The sequence below is a fragment of the Scyliorhinus torazame genome, chromosome 15 (genome assembly GCF_047496885.1).
Source record: "Scyliorhinus torazame isolate Kashiwa2021f chromosome 15, sScyTor2.1, whole genome shotgun sequence".
NCBI classification, from domain to species: domain Eukaryota; kingdom Metazoa; phylum Chordata; class Chondrichthyes; order Carcharhiniformes; family Scyliorhinidae; genus Scyliorhinus; species Scyliorhinus torazame.
The window spans coordinates 164663270-164682253 of NC_092721.1; positions in this window are offsets into that span (position 1 = coordinate 164663270).

Genomic DNA, 18984 nt, shown 5'->3' on the forward strand with positions numbered 1-18984 from the left:
ACAGGACAGGCATGTTCCTGTGAGGAAGAAAGATAAATACGGCAATTTTCGGGAACCTTGGATGACGAATGATATTGTAGGCCTCGTCAAAAAGAAAAAGGAGGCATTTGTCAGGGCTAAAAGGCTGGGAACAGACGAAGCCTGTGTGGCATATAAGGAAAGTAGGAAGGAACTTAAGCAAGGAGTCAGGAGGGCTAGAAGGGGTCATGAAAAGTCATTGGCAAATAGGGTTAAGGAAAATCCCAAGGCTTTTTACACTTACATAAAAAGCAAGAGGGTAGCCAGGGAAAGGGTTGGCCCACTGAAGGATAGGCAAGGGAATCTATGTGTGGAGCCAGAGGAAATGGGCGAGGTACTAAATGAATACTTTGCATCAGTATTCACCAAAGAGAAGGAATTGGTAGATGTTGAGTCTGGAGAAGGGGGTGTAGATAGCCTGGGTCACATTGTGATCCAAAAAGACGAGGTGTTGGGTGTCTTAAAAAATATTAAGGTAGATAAGTCCCCAGGGCCGGATGGGATCTACCCCATAATACTGAAGGAGGCTGGAGAGGAAATTGCTGAGGCCTTGACAGAAATCTTTGGATCCTCGCTGTCTTCAGGGGATGTCCCGGAGGACTGGAGAATAGCCAATGTTGTTCCTCTGTTTAAGAAGGGTGGCAGGGATAATCCCGGGAACTACAGGCCGGTGAGCCTTACTTCAGTGGTAGGGAAATTACTGGAGAGAATTCTTCGAGACAGGATCTACTCCCATTTGGAAGCAAATGGACGTATTAGTGAGAGGCAGCACGGTTTTGTGAAGGGGAGGTCGTGTCTCACTAACTTGATCGAGTTTTTCGAGGAGGTCACTAAGATGATTGATGCAGGTAGGGCAGTAGATGTTGTCTATATGGACTTCAGTAAGGCCTTTGACAAGGTCCCTCATGGTAGACTAGTACAAAAGGTGAAGTCACACGGGATCAGGGGTGAACTGGCAAGGTGGATACAGAACTGGCTAGGCCATAGAAGGCAGAGGGTAGCAATGGAGGGATGCTTTTCTAATTGGAGGGCTGTGACCAGTGGTGTTCCACAGGGATCAGTGCTGGGACCTTTGCTCTTTGTAGTATATATAAATGATTTGGAGGAAAATGTAACTGGTCTGATTAGTAAGTTTGCAGACGACACAAAGGTTGGTGGAATTGCGGATAGCGATGAGGACTGTCTGAGGATACAGCAGGATTTAGATTGTCTGGAGACTTGGGCGGAGAGATGGCAGATGGAGTTTAACCTGGACAAATGTGAGGTAATGCATTTTGGAAGGGCTAATGCAGGTAGGGAATATACAGTGAATGGTAGAACCCTCAGGAGTATTGAAAGTCAAAGAGATCTAGGAGTACAGGTCCACAGATCACTGAAAGGGGCTACACAGGTGGAGAAGGTAGTCAAGAAGGCATACGGCATGCTTGCCTTCATTGGCCGGGGCATTGAGTATAAGAATTGGCAAGTCATGTTGCAGCTGTATAGAACCTTAGTTAGGCCACACTTGGAGTATAGTGTTCAATTCTGGTCGCCACACTACCAGAAGGATGTGGAGGCTTTAGAGAGGGTGCAGAAGAGATTTACCAGAATGTTGCCTGGTATGGAGGGCATAAGCTATGAGGAGCGATTGAATAAACTCGGTTTGTTCTCACTGGAACGAAGGAGGTTGAGGGGCGACCTGATAGAGGTATACAAAATTATGAGGGGCATAGACAGAGTGGATAGTCAGAGGCTTTTCCCCAGGGTAGAGGGGTCAATTACTAGGGGGCATAGGTTTAAGGTGAGAGGGGCAAAGTTTAGAGTAGATGTACGAGGCAAGTTTTTTACGCAGAGGGTAGTGGGTGCCTGGAACTCACTACCGGAGGAGGTAGTGGAGGCAGGGACGATAGGGACATTTAAGGGGCATCTTGACAAATATATGAATAGGATGGGAATAGAAGGATACGGACCCAGGAAGTGTAGAAGATTGTAGTTTAGTCGGGCAGTATGGTCGGCACGGGCTTGGAGGGCCGAAGGGCCTGTTCCTGTGCTGTACATTTCTTTGTTCTTTGTTGTTCTTTGTCTATGGACACTAGACTGGCTCTTTTTTTGTTTTCGTATAGGACCACTCTACATGCAGTGACTGGGGTAGCTCCCGTGGAACTCCTAATGAGCCAGAGACTTTGCACCCGCCTTAGCATGGTTTTACCGGACATTGGCGCAAAAATATGCCGCACTCAATAACAGCAGGGTCATGGCTTTTCTCGGCATCGGCCAATTTGGCAGTTTGTGCCTGGTGACATGCTGTTCGTTTGAAATTTTGCTGATGGTGTCTAGTGGGTCCCTGGCGTTATCTTTCGATGAACGGGCCCAATCTCCTACCAGGTGCAAGCCCAGGGTCGTCTCCAGCGCAAGCATGTAGACCACGCCCGGTCCAGAAGGTCGCCTCCTCCAAAGATTCCCCACCTCCGGAGCTCATTTCGGAGCCGCAGAGACCATACTCAGTGGAGGTTCACCCTCACAATCTTCCTCTGGCGCCGCACTCGAAGCCCGCGCAGGTCATTGCAGAACAACGTGGAGATAGGGTCGCCGAGATGACGGAGGCTTTGGACTCCGACTCTGAAATAGAGTCACAGGACATCTCCGAGGGGGAGTCCTCGGTCCCATGGCCCGTGGATGTAAAACCGTTACGCCATTCATGCGGAAGCACCATTCTCCTTCTCGTTACACGCCGCCCGATACAGCGCCTCATGCAAATAGTGTCCGGCCTGTGGCAAAATAAGTCCAATGAACTCCTTCGCCAGGGTCTTTGGTGGATTCCTCGGACTTTGTGGGGGAGGGATGTTATAACCTGCCTAATTACTACTGGCTGGGGACTATTGCCTATCCCACAATCCTTAGGGAGTATGAGCTCCCCCAATGGCCAGTGTGGAACCAGCTAGAGAGGAGAGAGCAGCGGTGGAGTACTGCTGCTGTTGTATATATGCAATTAAAGTTATTTCTTTTGATTCTACAAACTCGTGCTGGATTCTTCGTGGTCCTCACGAAAGACCCGCTGATGGGTTCAATGAGGCGCACGGCGAGGGGGAGAATTTGACAAGAGTCCAAAAATCAGTTTTATGTCAGTGTGAATTTCCTGCGGGATCATCCGATGGTGCCCACCCTGGCAGATCGGAAAATTCGCTGGTGGCCGGCATGAAACTGATTTGCATCTCTCTAATTGGCTGCAGATAAAACCCCGCCAGAATCTTCCCGCACTCGGAAACGGCGCGATGTCCGCCGACTGGCGCCCAAACGGTGCAAATCAGACGGGCATTGCGCCTCCCCAAAGGTGCGGAATGCTCCGCATCTTTGGGGGCCGAGCCCCAACCTTAAGGGGCTAGGTCGGCGCCGGACGAATTTTCGCCCCGCCAGCTGACGGAAAAGGCCTTTGGTGCCCCGCCAGCTGGCGCAGAAATGACATCTCCAGGCGGCGCATGCGCGGGAGCGTCAGCGGCCGCTGACGGCATTCCCGCGCATGTGCAGTGGAGGGAGTCTCTTCTGCCTCCGCCATGGTGGAGACCGTGGCAGAGGCGGAAGGGAAAGAGTGCCCCCACGGCACAGGCCCGCCCGCGGGTCGGTGGGCCCCGATCGCGGGCCAGGCCACCGTGGGGGCACCCCCCAGGGCCAGATCGCCTCGCGCCCTCCCCAGGACCCCGGAGCCCGCCCACACCGCCTTGTCCCGTCGGTAAGGTCGGTGGTTTAATCTACGCCGGCGGGACAGGCACTTTAGCAGCGAGACTTCGGCCCATCCGGGCCGGAGATATGCGCGGGGGGGCCCGCCAACCGGCGTGGCACGATTCCTGCCACCGCCGAATCTCCGGTGCCGGAGACTTCGGCAACCGGCGGGGGCGGGATTCATGCCAGCCCCCGGCGATTCTCCGACCCGGCGGTGGGGGCGGAGAATCTCGCCCATGTCTGGAACGAAAGTGACGTACAGAAATCAGGGGCGGAATTCTCCGACCCCCCGCCGGGTTGGAGAATCGCTGGCGGGGCGCGTGAATCGAGCCACGCCGCCCCGCTGCCGGGACGCGATTCTCTGCAGAGCAGAGAATCGCCGCCATTGAGGCCGGCGTGGTCGGCACGGCGCCGGTCGGGGTATGCGCCGACTCTCCGGCCCGGGCCGACACAGGCCGGTGCGTCGATTCTCCGGCCCGGATAGACCGAGCAGCCGTCAACAAAAAGCCGAGTCCCGCCGGTGCCGTTCTAACATCCTCTGCGCGGCGGGACCTCGGCTTTGAAGGGTCCGGGGGCGGCCTGTGGGGGGGAGGGGGGTCCGACCATTGATGGGGGGGGTCCTCTGTAGTGGCCTGTCCCGCGATAAGGGCCCACCAGTCGGTGGGCTGGCCTCTCTGGCTGGTGGTCTCCTTTCCTCTGCATCGGCTCCTGTAGCCCTGCACCATTTGGTGTCGGGACGGGGCGGGGAAGGCCACTGTGCGTGCGCTAGTTGGAGCCGGCCCAACTGCGCATGTGCGGACCCCGCGGCGCCGGGTTCACGGCGTGGGCCGCTCCAGCACCATGTTCCCCCCCTGTGTGCCCAAGAATGGTGTCCCGGAATGGGCGCCGGCACCGGAGTAAAACACTCCCGTTTTGATGCCGGCGTCGACACTTTGCCGTCGGAGCAGAGAATCGCGCCCTAGGACTTTCCTGAAGAATGCGCGGGGTTGTCTCTGGAGCTCAGAATAGAGACCGCCAGTGACTCTACACCTTGGACATCACAGCAGTGCGTGGGGGGAGTATCTATCAGGTGGATCTTTCAGCTTCAGTGTCATTGAGGAGATCCATCTTCTTGCTTCAGAATGTTCCTGGAGATCCAGCTTCTTTCTTCAGTAGGTTAATCCTCTGTCTTCAACAGTGGGACAGTAATGTTGTACTCCTTATGGCACACAGCTATGGGGCTGGGTTCTCCGGAAAGATATTAAAGTCTGGCAGTGAGCGGGAACTGCTGCGAGCGTCCCGGCACTCGCCCTAGTGCAGAAGTTGGCCATCGATTTTCCTATATTACAACATTTCAAAAGCAATTCAATGGCGGTAAAGCACATTGAGACATCCAGTGGTCATGAAAAGCACTATACAAGTTCAAGTCTCTTTTTTTTGCTGTACTCGTTTGAAAATTCAGATAAACATAGAGCTTGGCAAATAGGCTTGACAGCTTTAAAGAAGTGACTTTTTTGAATATTAAAGCCCCTTTTGGCACTGGAGCTGTGCATGAAACAGTGAGATTAAGTATCTTTTATTGGAAATAATACGCTTACACAGATATAACTGTAAAAATAGGTGAGCAAGTTCTAAAGAGGATGCAGCCTGCTTATGCAATTCAATATTCACTTTTAACTGTGCAACAGAGTGGAAGTTATGAGTATAAGTCTGTGATTTCTTATATGGTGTGTCTGCCAAACTCTCTTCATCCAGAAACTATTGCAGTGGAATATGAATGATATAATTAAACAAACAGCCGGATCTAGCTGACTAAGTAACAGACAGATGGTATCGAATGACAGATTGGATCGTACAGACTTATGGGTGTAGAAAGCTTGTGGTCACTAAGAACCCCCTAAAAACTCCTTTACATAAAGATACTTCCCACTCTCCACTGGAACATTAGGACAAGGAATCCCCAGAACTGTATCAATATGTGTACGGGGAGACGGGGGCATAGTGGTATTGTCACTGGACCTAGTAATCCCAGATGATGCTCGGGGGTCCAGCTTCGAATCCTACCATGGCAGATGGTGTAATTTGAATTAAATAAAAATCTGGAATGAAGTCTAATGATGGCCATGAAACCATTGCCGATTGTCGTAAAATTCCCATCTGGTTCACTAATGTCGTTCAGGGAAACTGCCATCCTTACCTGTTCTGGCCTACAGGTTAGGTTGGGTTATAGGGCAGCACGGTAGCACAAGTGGATAGTACTGTGGCTTCACAGCACCAGGGTCCCAGGTTTGATACCCCGCTGGGTCACTGTCTGTGTGGAGTCTGCACGTTCTCCCTGTGTCTGCGTGGGTTTCCTCCGGATGCTCCGGTTTCCTCCCACAGTCCAAAGACGTGCAGGTTAGGTGGATTGGCCATGCTAAATTACCCTTAGTGACCGAAAAGATTAGGAGGGGTTATTGGGTTACGGGGATAGGGTGGAAGTGAGGGCTTAAGTGGGTTGGTGCAGACTCGATGGGCCAAATGGCCTCCTTCTGCACTGTATGTTCTTTGTTCTATGGGTCGGGGCATGGGCCTAGGTAGGGTGCTTTTTCCAAGGGTTGGTGCAGACTCAATGGGCTGAATGGCCTCCTTCTGCACTGTAGAGATTCTACAGTGACTCCAGATCCACTCAGTGATACAGTTGACCCCCCACCCCACCATGAAATGGCCTAGCAAGCCACTCAGTTGAAGGGAAATTAGGGATGGGCAACGACGCCCACATCCCAAAAACAAATTTAAAAAAAGGGTTTCTTGAAGCTTGATTAATACTTTCAGTGAACCTCCATCTAGAAAAATTGCACATTTTTTGATTAAAGTTGGTTCTAAAGTCAAGCACATTGCAGAGTTTGTAATGTTGCATTTTATTGGCATTTATGGAGAAATTTCAAGCAGAGCTTCATTGGACGAGTATGAGTCAGAGAACCAGGGCTGAGTATTATAATTCCATGTTGAATTTTTCCTACCATCTGGTGAGGTTTACGGAAAATGCCATGTAAACAATTCTTTGGGGAGAACTGCAGAATGTAGCTAATATCCTTTCTGATGGATGAATAAAGGCATAAAATACCTGGATATATTTGATAATCAACTTCCAACCACATGCTGCTTTTAAACAAAAATAAATCGGATATATATTGATGTATTCCTTGTCTCTTTTCTTGGGGTTATTAAAAACCTTTCAGTGTAACAGTCAGCGATTTATCTCTGTTTAGGTTTGGCTGTGTCAGTGACCTTCACAAGGTCGACGCAGATTATTAAGACTTTATTATGCTGTGCAGGCAGAATATACTTTCTCCTCTATGTATGATAGCTACTCATTTGGTGATATTGGGGTCGCATACAGAGCATCAGTGACCTCCCATGTGCAACAGTGACCGACAATCTGTGGGATTTTGGGGATGTTGCGTGCTCCAGCCTGTAAGTAGCATGATATGAAGAGATTCCTGTCACGTCACGTGTACAGCCACAGGCGATGTCATCCCCACCCTTCTCTGAGGCTGCTGACCTGCAGTGAGTACCTTATTAGACATGCAGAGATGTCAATACCATGTTCCTTGTTGGGTTGGATGGGCTTGAAGAACCTGGGTGGATTTGGCATTCCACTGAGAATCCTTCTCCCCTCCACCCTCTTCAATTCTTTATTTTCTCAGTCACAGAGTCCCATAGAAGTATTCAAACAAAACAAAAAAAGACATAAATTAAATTTATTTATCAAGTTACCTTTTATAGTAAAATAATAATCTTTTATTGTCACAAACAGGCTTACATTGCAATGGAGTTACTGTGAAAATCCCCTAGTCGCCACATTCCGGCACTTGTACACAGAGGGAGAATTCAGAATGTCCAATTCACCTAACAGCACGTCTTTCAGGACTAGTGGGAGGAAACTGGAGCACCCGGAGGAAACCCACGCAGACACGGGAGAACGTGCAGACTCTGCACAGACAGTGACCCAGCCAGGAATCGAACCTGGGACCCTGGTGCTGTGAAGCCACAGTGCCACCCACTGTGCTACCGTGCTTTGATGTTTTCATTAAAGTTGTGAACTTTAAGGAAATCTGAGCATACACTGTATACTGGTAGGCTCCAAAGATAACACTGTTATAAGAACTGGAAAGCAAGTCTTGACTTCTTCATCTTCAGGTTTGTGTCCAACAATCACTCCTCCATCAAGACTCCACAGTGCCACCTGTATCCCCTTTATATATGTGTGCAGCCTATCAAACAATAAGTGTAGTCTATTAAACAATAACAACTCCAATTCTAACTTAAGCATTGGAGAACATTAACAATTCCATTTCCCCTCTTAAAAAAACAAAATTAATCTTTCACGTAAATTACCATAGCACAAATGTATATATATTTTATTTTATACAATAAATGCACCCTATTCCCCACTCCTTCTCAAAATATCCGTTCGCACATTCTCCTCCTTACAGGAAAAGACCCACCTCTTTCACAATTTTTAATAACTTATTTGAACTAACTCCTTTGTTAAACAGTCAGATAATTGGAAATTGCTGTCAACTCATTAATCTTGTCAATCCCCCTGTTTTCCAGCATCTGTTTTAAGCTCACTATGTCAACCTCTAGTCTCTTTTCATTGATGCTTTTCGCAGAGTGGACATTCTCCCAGAGGGACTTTTTCTCTATGTGACAATACTGTTCCCGAATACCCTGTCGCAATCAAAATTTCAGTCAGGATCCTGCATACAAAAAATACCACATCTATTGCCTTCGCTATGATGAATGTACCCACTTTTCAATGTAATTTTTATCACTCTTAGTATCTGTCATGATATTCAGGTAAACATCATAGCACATACATACTGATGGACAGATCAACGGACCAATCAACGCACACACAACACCACAGCCAATCACAGGCAAGAGCATACACAGTACAAAACAGGGAACACAACACTTCCTGGGCATTCCAGCAGGAGACAGCTCAGGGCACAGAGCTCCTAGCAAGCCACTCAGACATCCACCATGTGCTGAGTGCCACTACAAGATAGTATTAGGAATAGGTCCACAGATTCTAGGGTTATGATCGAACCTCAGTAACCAGTCTACCACTGTAAATAAATGTTAGCAATAAAACTGAGTTGTACCATTCGCAACCGTGTTGGTTCGTCTGTGTAGCAGAGTACCCAACACATCATAGTACCAGGAGTAACTGTGGGACCTACCTACAGATCCTCCGGAATCTGCCATCCTGTGCCATGGACACCGTCAGCACACTACAGCCGCTACAAGTCGCTGGAAACCTCGGCGTTAATTGGAAGCTGTTCAAACAGCGATTCCAGCTCTTCCTGGAAGACAACGAAAAGGAGAGCGCTTCGGACACCAGAAAGATCGCCATCCTCCTCTCCACGGCAGGTCAACACGCCATCCATGTCTACCGCTCCCTGGTGTTCGCGGAAGGTGAGGACAAGACCAAGTACAAGACGGTCCTTCTCAAACTCGACCAACACTTCAACGTCGAGGTCAACAAGAGTTTCGAGAGGTATCTCTTCCAGCAGCGCCTGCAGGGTAAGGATGAGCCCTTTCAATCCTTCCTTATGCATCTCCGTATCCTCGCGCAGTCCTGCGGTTATGACACCACCTCCGATTCCATGATTCGGGACCAGATCGTTTTTGGGGTCACCTCGGGCACCCTACGCTAGCAGCTCTTAAAAATAAAAGGCCTCACCCTAGCCTCCGCAATCGAAGCCTGTGTCCTGCATGAAAACACGACTAGCCGCTACTCCCAATTTCAGGCGGCCGAATCGGCACGGCAGGGGTCCTACACGGCCGGATCGGCGAGGCAGGTGTCCTACGAGGCTGAACGGGTCCAGGCGATTGAGTTCCTCCCGGCCCACGGCCCGGACACGAGCAGCCATTTTGCACGCTTTTCGAGGCCTCCCGCGTTTGTGCGCGCCAAAAACGACGTCGACACGGAGGGACGTGATGCGCAGGCATGCTCGACGCAAGACTGAACTGCGCATGCACGGTGGCGCAATGAACGCCATGATGTCACGACGTGCAGCAACTGCGGAGCCGCACATTTAAAGCGGCAATGTCCCGCAAGAAACCGACAATGCCTCCGCTGTGGCAAGATGGGCCACTACACTGCCTGCTGTCGAGCAGCTCAACCTGCCAATGTTCCCCAATTCCGACAACCTCGCAGGGACGTGCGGACCATTCAGCCTCCTTACTACGAGTCGTGCCCAGACGATATCCAGACCAGTGACACAAACGACCGGGACGCCTTCCGTGTTGCGGTCATTGATGGGAACCGGATGTCTCCAGCCAGGACCCACCAGCCATTGCAAGTGAACACTGTCAATCCGGGTGATGAATGGTGTGCCACCCTAACGGTCAACCCGAATTTGTTGCCCACCTACTAGACTGGACTTATGAACCTGTTTGTACATTGAACACATAATACCACTGTGTTAATATGTTTCAGTTCTTCCTTGTCGTTACAGGAGTTCGTTTTTGTCGTTCAACATTTCCCCGTTCTTTGTTTATGGTACAACCTTGTTGTTATGTCGCACCTGACATCGCCGCTTGTATATAGTTTAGCCCCATGTACATGCTGTAGATATTGCACACACACACATTCAGCTGCACTCAGTACACATCTCTATTTATAACCACATAGGCACATGTTCTTGTACAAAAGGGGGGATGTCATGATATTCAGGTAAACATCAGAGCACATACATACTGATGGACAGATCTACGGACCAATCAACACACACACAACACCACAGCCAATCACAGGCAAGAGCATACACAGTACAAAGCAGGGAACACGACACTTCCTGGGCATTCCAGCAGGAGACAGCTCAGGGCACAGAGCTCATAGCAAGCCACTCAGACATCCACCATGTGCTGAGTGCCACTACAAGATAGTATTAGGAATAGGTCCATAGATTCTAGGGTTATGATCGAACCTCAGTAACCAGTTTACCACTGTAAATAAATGTTAGCAATAAAACTGAGTTGTACCATTCGCAACCGTGTTGGTTCGTCTGTGTAGCAGAGTACCCAACACATCAGTATCATTTTAGTTTCCCATGCCAAAGGGCAACATTTTTCTTTCTACCCCAGGAGAAACATTATAAATCCTTCCGCACACAAAAAGCCATCACAGATATTAGAATAAGATGCATCACTATAAACAATTAGTATCCGGGCGGGATTCTCCGATATCGGCGCGATGTCCGCCGACCGGCGCCAGAAACGGCGCGAATCAGTCTGGCATCTCGCCGCCCCAAAGGTGCGGAATTCTCCACATCTTGAGGGGCCGAGCCCTCACCTTGAGGGGCTAGGCCCGCGCCGGACTGATTTCCGCCCCGCCAGCTGGCGGGAAAGGCCTTTGGTGCCCCGCCAGCTGGTGCGAAACTGACTTTGCCGGGCGGTGCATGCGCAGGAGCGTCAGCGGCCGCACGCGGCATCCCCGCGAAGGCGGAAGGAAAACAGTGCCCCCCACGGCACAGGCCCACCCGTGGATCGGTGGGCCCCGATCGCGGGCCAGGCCACCGTGGGGGCACCCCCCGGGGCCAGATCACCCCCAGGACCCCGGAGCCCGCCCGCGCCGCCTTGTCCCGCCGTCCCAAAGGTGGTTCAATCCACGCCGGCTGGCGTGGGTTGACAGCGGTGGGACTTCGGCCCATCGCGGGCCGGAGAATCACCGGAAGGGGGTCCGCCAACCGGCGCGGTGCAATTCCCACCCCTGCTGAATATCCGGTGCCGGAGAATTCGGCAACCGGCGGGGGCGGGATTCACGCCAGCCCCCGGCGATTCTCCGACCCGGCGGGGGGTCGGAGAATCCCGCCCCAGTTGTCTAATATCATCTAAAGATGGGAATTTCAAAACTCAATTCTCCAATTTTAATTTTGCCAATGTTTTGTTTGCTCAAACAATGGGCTGGATTCTCCATTTTCGGGACTATGTCCTCATGCCATCGTGAAAATTGTGGTCTTTTATGCAGAAAAACTGGGGTCAAAAGGCGACAGATTCACAGGCTTGCAGGGGTTTAGCAGGCAGCTGTCGTGGAGCTCGCAGCTGTAGCTGCCGATCCAGCCTCTCGCACTTCCGGGTCAGAGGCCGCGCATGCTCCATGGCGGACTCAAACCGCAGACTTGGACTGTGGAAATAATGCCCCGATCGACTGCCTGCCCAACCCGGTCCGCCCGCCCAATAAAAACCCCAATCCCGAATGACGCCCGCCTTTCCCTCTGATTGGCCCGCCCCCGACTGTGGCGGCCGCGGATTGAGTCCGCAGCCAGCTCGCGAGATTCCCGAATGGCAGGACCACATTAGAAATACGCCGTCGGAAATTAGGCCGGTCGGGGGCAGAGAATAGCGGGATGAGCCTCAAGCAATGGCCTCCGGTGGTGGATACTCGGCGCGGCGTACTCCCTGAGTACGGCGCTTTTTGGGGGACGGCAAAATGAGGAACCGGCACCGATCCCAATTTCGTGCGTGAAACTGGATTCTCCGTCCCAACGCCGCAAGCGATTTCGGAGTCGGGGTGCAGAGAATCCAGCCCAATCTCTTTGACTTTGGGATCATTCATTTTAGTGCTTAGTTCTAAAATATCAAAATTGACACCCGGTCTTGTTTGTCTAGCTAGCCAATTCAGCTACCCAATTAAACTTCGGAGTTCCTCTTTTACCAGTTCAGAAGCCGCCGTATCTTTGGAGACCCTACCATGAGTAATTGCTATGGGCTTAATATTTTCCAAGTAAGGCTGCTCATCTAGAGTGACATGTGAACCACTCTGCCTGATTTCTAACCTGATGTATTTCAATGCACCAGAGGCCTGACTTCCAATCTTGAACTCCATTTTAAGCCTGTTAATAACAGTATCTTGAAATTCATTATTACCACTCCACAAAAAAATCATCTATATACATCATGAAAATGCCCAAACGTTTCCCTCCATGATGTCAATAAAACACCAGAGGATCTGCTTTCAAATGAAGACAGCCCAACTTTGGTCTTCTGATTTCCATAAGGAAGCATCTTTTAAATGAATATCCATTTATGAGATATAACTCGTTGTCACCTATCTGGGAGCTGAAAAGTAGGTCACTTTAGTGCCAACTTTTGGCAGTTGTCCTTTGGGCCAAATAGTCTCACCTGGGGCAAAATTCTCCGGAAACGGAGCGATGTCCGCCGACTGGCGCCCAAAACGGCGCCAATCAGACGGGCATCGCGCCGCCCCAAAGGTGCGGAATGCTCCCAACATTGAGGGGCTAGGCCGACGCCGGAGGAATTTCCGCCCCGCCAGCTGGCGGAAACGGCCTTTGGTGCCCCACCAGCTGGAGCGGAAATGACACCTCGGGGCGGCGCATGCGCGGGAGCGTCAGCGGCCACTGACAGTTTCCCGCGCATGCGCAGTGGAGGGGGTCTCTTCCGCCTCCGCCATGGTGGAGAGCGTGGCGGAGGCGGAAGGGAAAGAGTGCCCCCACAGCACAGGCCCGCCCGCGGATCAGTGGGCCCCGATCGCGGGCCAGGCCACCGTGGGGGCACCCCCCGGGTCAGATTGCCCCGCGCCCCCCCCAGGACCCCGGAGCCCGCCCACGCCGCCTTGTCCCGCCGGTAAGGTAGGTGATTTAATTTACGCCGGCGGGACAGGCAATTTATCGGCGGGACTTTGGCCCATCCGGGCTGGAGAATCGAGCGGGGGGCCCGCCAACTGGCGCGGCGCGATTCCCGCCCCCGCCTAATCTCTGGTGCCGGAGACTTCGGCAACCGGCAGGGGCGGGATTCACGCCAGCCCTCGGTGATTCTCCGACCCGGCGGGGCCGGAGAATGTCGCCCCCTGTCAATTTCCGTGATCTAGTCCTCATAATTGTGTAACATGTGTATGAGACGTACCTGGGGCGAAATTCTCCGTTATCGGCGCGATGTCCGCCGACCGGCGCCAAAAACGGCGCAAATCCCAGCTGCATTACGCCGCCCCAAACGTCGCTAAGTCTCCGGCCCGGAATGGGCTAGCAGCGACGTGACGCTATCTGCGCTGGCTCACGTGGTTCACGCCATGTGGCGTCATGCACGCCGCACGGCGTGACGCTCAAAAGATGCACTGCTCGCCCCACCCGACCAGAAGACCCGACCGGATGGCCGCCCGCCGCTCAGCCCCGAGGTTCCAGTCCCGCGACATTGAGGCGCTCCTGGATGCAGTGGAGCAGAGGAGGGAGGCCCTGTATCCCGGGCACGGCCGCAGAGTCGCCCTACGCCACAGCCGGCGTCTGTGGAGGGAGGTGGCAGAGGCAGTAACCACTGTGGTCCTGACACCACGGACCAGTGCCACAAGAAGGTGAACGACCTCGTCAGGGCAGCCAGGGTGAGCACCCCCCCCTCCACTCCCCGGCACGGACCCCCCCCCGTCCCCTTCCCCGGCACGGATCCCCCGTCCAATCCTCCCGTCCCCGGCACTCACCCCCCCTCCCGGCACTCCCCCGGAGCCCAGCCCGCTCTAACCACTCTAACCACTCTAACCCTGGTGGCCTGGTGGCCCCCGCCGCACACACACACACACACAACCCCACACACACCTCTCCCCCACACATACAGACTGCGGCCACGCCATCGCCTCTCCAGCGGCCAACCCCCCAGGCCGTCACCCACCTCCACGCTGGTCGGCGTCAACCATGAGCACTGGTTGACGCCAATTAATAGGTGGTTTGATTTACGCCGACGTGACCCGTGATCACGTTGGCAGGACTTCGGCCCATCCGGACGGGAGAATATCGGCAGCCCCGAAGTCCATTGCCTTGCGCCCACCCGTGCCATTCTCCGAGGTGTGCGGTGTGATTGACGCCCCGTCGACTTTCTCCCTTCGGAGAATTCGGCGGGCGGCGGGGGCGGGATTCACGACGGCCCACGGCAATTCTCCGACCCGGTGGGGGTCGGAGAACCTCGCCCCTGGTTCCTCATCACGTTCAAGAATGTCTTTTGACTGTGGCCTGGAGCAGGTTCTTTGAGGAGGTGGAGGATATGTGCGGGCGCGGTGCGGGGGGTCCTGCGAACCATGTCCATATGTTTTGGGCTTGTCCAAGGTTGAGGGGTTTCTGGCAGGGGTTTGCCAGAGGTATTACAAATGAGGGTGGTGCTGAGTCCAGAGGTGCTGATCTTCAGTGTGTCGGCCCAGGGGGCAAGAAAGGCTGACATTCTGGCCTTTGCCTCCCTGGTGGCCTGGAGTGTGGAGGCAAAGGGCAGGATGTCAGCCTCTCTTGCCCCCTGGGCCCCCAAAGTCAGGGGTGTGGGTTAGCGACATGGCGGGGTTTCTCAGACTTGAAAAAATTAAATTCGCCTTGAGGGGTTTGTTGCAGGGGTTTGCTCGGAGGTGGCAGCCGTTCATCGATTTCTTTGAGAAAAATTAAGCTGTCAGCAGGGAAGTGGTGGAAGGGGGAAAAGGGGATACATGGGAGGTAGTTAGGGAAGGTGGCACTGTTTGTGTAAGCCATGTTGGCTGGTGTTTGTGCCCAGGGGGTTTGTTGGTTTTATTATTGTGGTTTTGTTTTTATTGAAATATGAAGTTTAAAATTGTTAATATTATAAATGCCTCAATAAAATATTTTCTAAAAAGAGGACTTCCAGTGACAGCGGGCAGGAGGCACACTGGAGGGCTCCCACTCGGGAATTAGGAATTTCAAAATTTAAAAACCTGGTCCCAGGGGCAATGGAGGCTGAAAAGGATAGAGGAAGGCACAGGGAGGAGTAATGTCCAAGTTTGGGAGAAAAACGGCCGGGAAAAAGGGGGTTAACGGAAGTCCGCCAGGGAGTGAAAAAGTCAGCGCAGGAACTGTAAGGAAAGCGGAGGCTGGAACACCAGGGTAGGCCGCATCGCTAACAACAGAAGAGATGACCAAGGTGATGGCTGTGGAACTTGAAAAACCCTACACACACCTCTCCCCCACACATACAGACTGCGGCCACGCCATTGCCTCTCCAGCGGCCAACCCCCCAGGCCGTCACCCACCTCCACGCTGGTCGGCGTCAACCATGAGCACTGGTTGACGCCAATTAATAGGTGGTTTGGTTTACGCCGACGTGACCCATGATCACGTCGGCGGGACTTCGGCCCATCCGGACGGGAGAATATCGGCAGCCCCGAAGTCCATTGCCTTGCGCCCACCCGTGCCATTCTCCGAGGTGTGCGGTGCGATTGACGCCCCGCCGACCTTTCTCCCTTCGGAGAATTCGGTGGGCGGCGGGGGCGGGATTCACGACGGCCCACACCCCTGACTTTGGGGGCCCAGGGGGCAAGCCGGAATCGAACTTAGGACCCTGGAGCTGTGAAGCAATTGTGCTATTCACAATGCTACCGTGCTGCCCCCGTGCTGGGGGAGGATGCGAGTGCCCCGGTGAGGGCGGCGGCATCAAGCGCAGCGGCGGAGGTGCGGGAGCAAGGTGAGACACTGAAAGACGTGGAAGAGGCATTATCGCAGCACCGTGATCAACTCGCCTCGATGGGGAAGGAGTTGAGGAAGGTGATAGAGACCAACAAGGGTCTGTGAGCCAAAATGGAAGACCTGGTTGGAGCTGGCGAGGAGGCGGGCTGCCTTCAGCCGGGTGAAGAAGGCACTGTACATCAGCAAGGTGCAGTGCGGCATAGTATATCCAGCTAAGTTGAGGGTGACCTACGAATCCAAGAACTTTTATTTTGGGACAGCGGAAGCGAAGGCAGAAGGACTGTGACAGAATTGAGAAATGGTCGTGAACCGCTGTAGCCTCATGTAACTTTATTTTTTCACTGCGTGTTGGTGAATGTATTAAATGAGTCGACGCTGTATATATTTGGACAAGGGAAGAGATGAGACTTTCATTTGCAATGATGGTTCTATGGGGCTTGGGTGTGTATGCGGGGGTTGTGTGCTAAAGGGGTTTTTCTGGGACCGGGCAAAGGGGAAGGAGACCCGGGCGGGGGCCTCCACGCTGGCCGGATTAAGCCGGCCAGTGAACGGGATTGAGGTGGGGGGGAGGAGCTGTGGCCATCGGAGCCTGGTAGAACAGGTTTCGGTGAGTCTAGCCGGGGTGAAAAGTTGGGGGAAGGAACCGAGGTTGGGGGAAGGAACCGAGGTTGGAGGATGGAGTTTACAAGAGGAAGTGGAGGGGAGGAGTCTGGGAGGGGGGGGTATCTACAATTCATGGGTGTCATTCACGGTACTCTTTTGGGGATTGGATGGCATTGAATATTGGGGGGGGGGTGGTTGGGGGTGGACTGTATATGTCAATGGTGACCATAGGCGATTCCTGATTCCTTTTTCTTTTTCCTTTTTTTTTCCCACCTTGGGAGGGTTTGTTTTATTTCATGCTTATATTGTCAGGTGGGCCGTTGTTTGGGGGGTTGGTGGGAGGATGGGATCGTTGTTGTTGATTGACATTGTATTCATTACCGTTTACTGTTTGTTGGTGGGGCGTAAATTCTGAAGAAAATGTGAAAATGGAGAATAAAAATATTTATTAAAAAAATATATATTTTCTAAAAAAAAAAGAACGCCTTTTGAATCTGCAAACTTGTAATCTGTGCCCACTAATCTTGGCGTGTACTCAGTCTGATTTCCATCCTGCAAATTGATTGTTTTGCCAGTGGTACCTATAACCTTTCCTGGACCTTTCTAATTGTTAAATTAATCTATTTTATAGTATGCAATGTCCCCCGTTTGAAAATAGTTCCCAATGGCCGCACATTATGCCTCAAAGTACTCCAAATTCTTTTTGAGATTTCTGCTCCAAGGATTTCTCTTCTGCCTGCATGCAATGCATTCAAATGCCTAGAAAAGAAATAGCTAATTGTAGTCCCTCCGAAGCTGGAGGATGATCATGCTTTTTCGAAGAAATCTTGACATTTCTATCAAAGTCAATTTTCAAGGATTGTAGCCCCAAACCATCTGTAGTGAATTATTTTCACCAACAGCCCATGCTAAGAGGGCAGCACGGTAGCATTGTGGATAGCACAATTGCTTCACAGCTCCAGGGTCCCAGGTTCGATTCCATCCTGGGTCACTGTCTGTGCGGAGTCTGCACATCCTCCCCGTGTGTGCGTGGGTTTCCTCCGGGTGCTCCGGTTTCCTCCCACAGTCCAAAGATGTGCAGGTTAGGTGGATTGGCTATGATAAATTGCCCTTAGTGTCCAAAATTGTCCTTAGTGTTGGGTGGGGTTACTGGGTTATAGGGATAGAGTGGAGGTGTTGACCTTGGGTAGGGTGCTCTTTCCAAGAGCAGGTGCAGACTCGATGAGCTGAATGGCCTCCTTCTGCACTGTAAATTCTATGATAATCTATGATAAAGCCGAAGTTAATTTACAACATGACCTATCTGCCAAAATTGTGTGATGAATTTCAGCTATCACACCTGTTAGGGTTCTTTATGATGATTCCATTACTTCCCTTTCATTAATTTTGCTGTTAAAATTTTTGATCCATGGATGCTTAATGAACATGTATCTTTAAGTCAAGCAGCAGAGAGAATGAGGAATTCAAAAAGCTGCAACATAGTATATGGTGCTGCCAGCTGTGGGCAGTAAGACCCAGACACCTTGGCACCTGGGAAATGGGGTACGACTTGGATTGATTAATTGGCTGATTGCCAATGAATTGGCCAAGAGGCCATATTCTGCCCGGTAACAGGTGGTGATTGGGCCCTACTCGAGAGGGATGATTTTCAGAGACCCAAAGAACTCAGTTTGAATCCTGGACACACAGGGACAAGGACATGCTCCCTCTCTTTTTTCTCTCTCTCTCTCTCTCTCCAGAAAGGCTGTGAGTTGATGTATTTCTAAACCTACAGAGGATCTGAATGAATGAATTCTTATAAAACCATTACAGGCTGCAAACAAAGACCTAGATCTGAAATCTTACTTTGAAGGAAGGCCTGCTTTAAGACAACCATCTGAAACTAAGACTCTTTTTCCTTTAACTTATTATTTTCACCCCTCCTCTCCTCTGTGTTTGTTTGTCTTGTGTGGTATATGTAGAGGGTGGGGGCAAGTTAAATTGGGGGGGCATTAGGAATGAGATAATAGTTAACCAGTTGTATTTGCTGCATGTTTCATTATAGTTCTTATTATAAATAAAAAATAATTGTGTTTAAATTTGCAAACCTGGTGACCGTAATCATTGGGCAGCTAAGGGCCAAAGACTTTGGGTGTTTTTCTAAGAATTATTGGTCAATTCAATTGTGTTGCGACTCTGGTCAAGGTGGGCTGGAATTGACTGTGCCCTAGCCCGGGGCGATTTCTCTTGC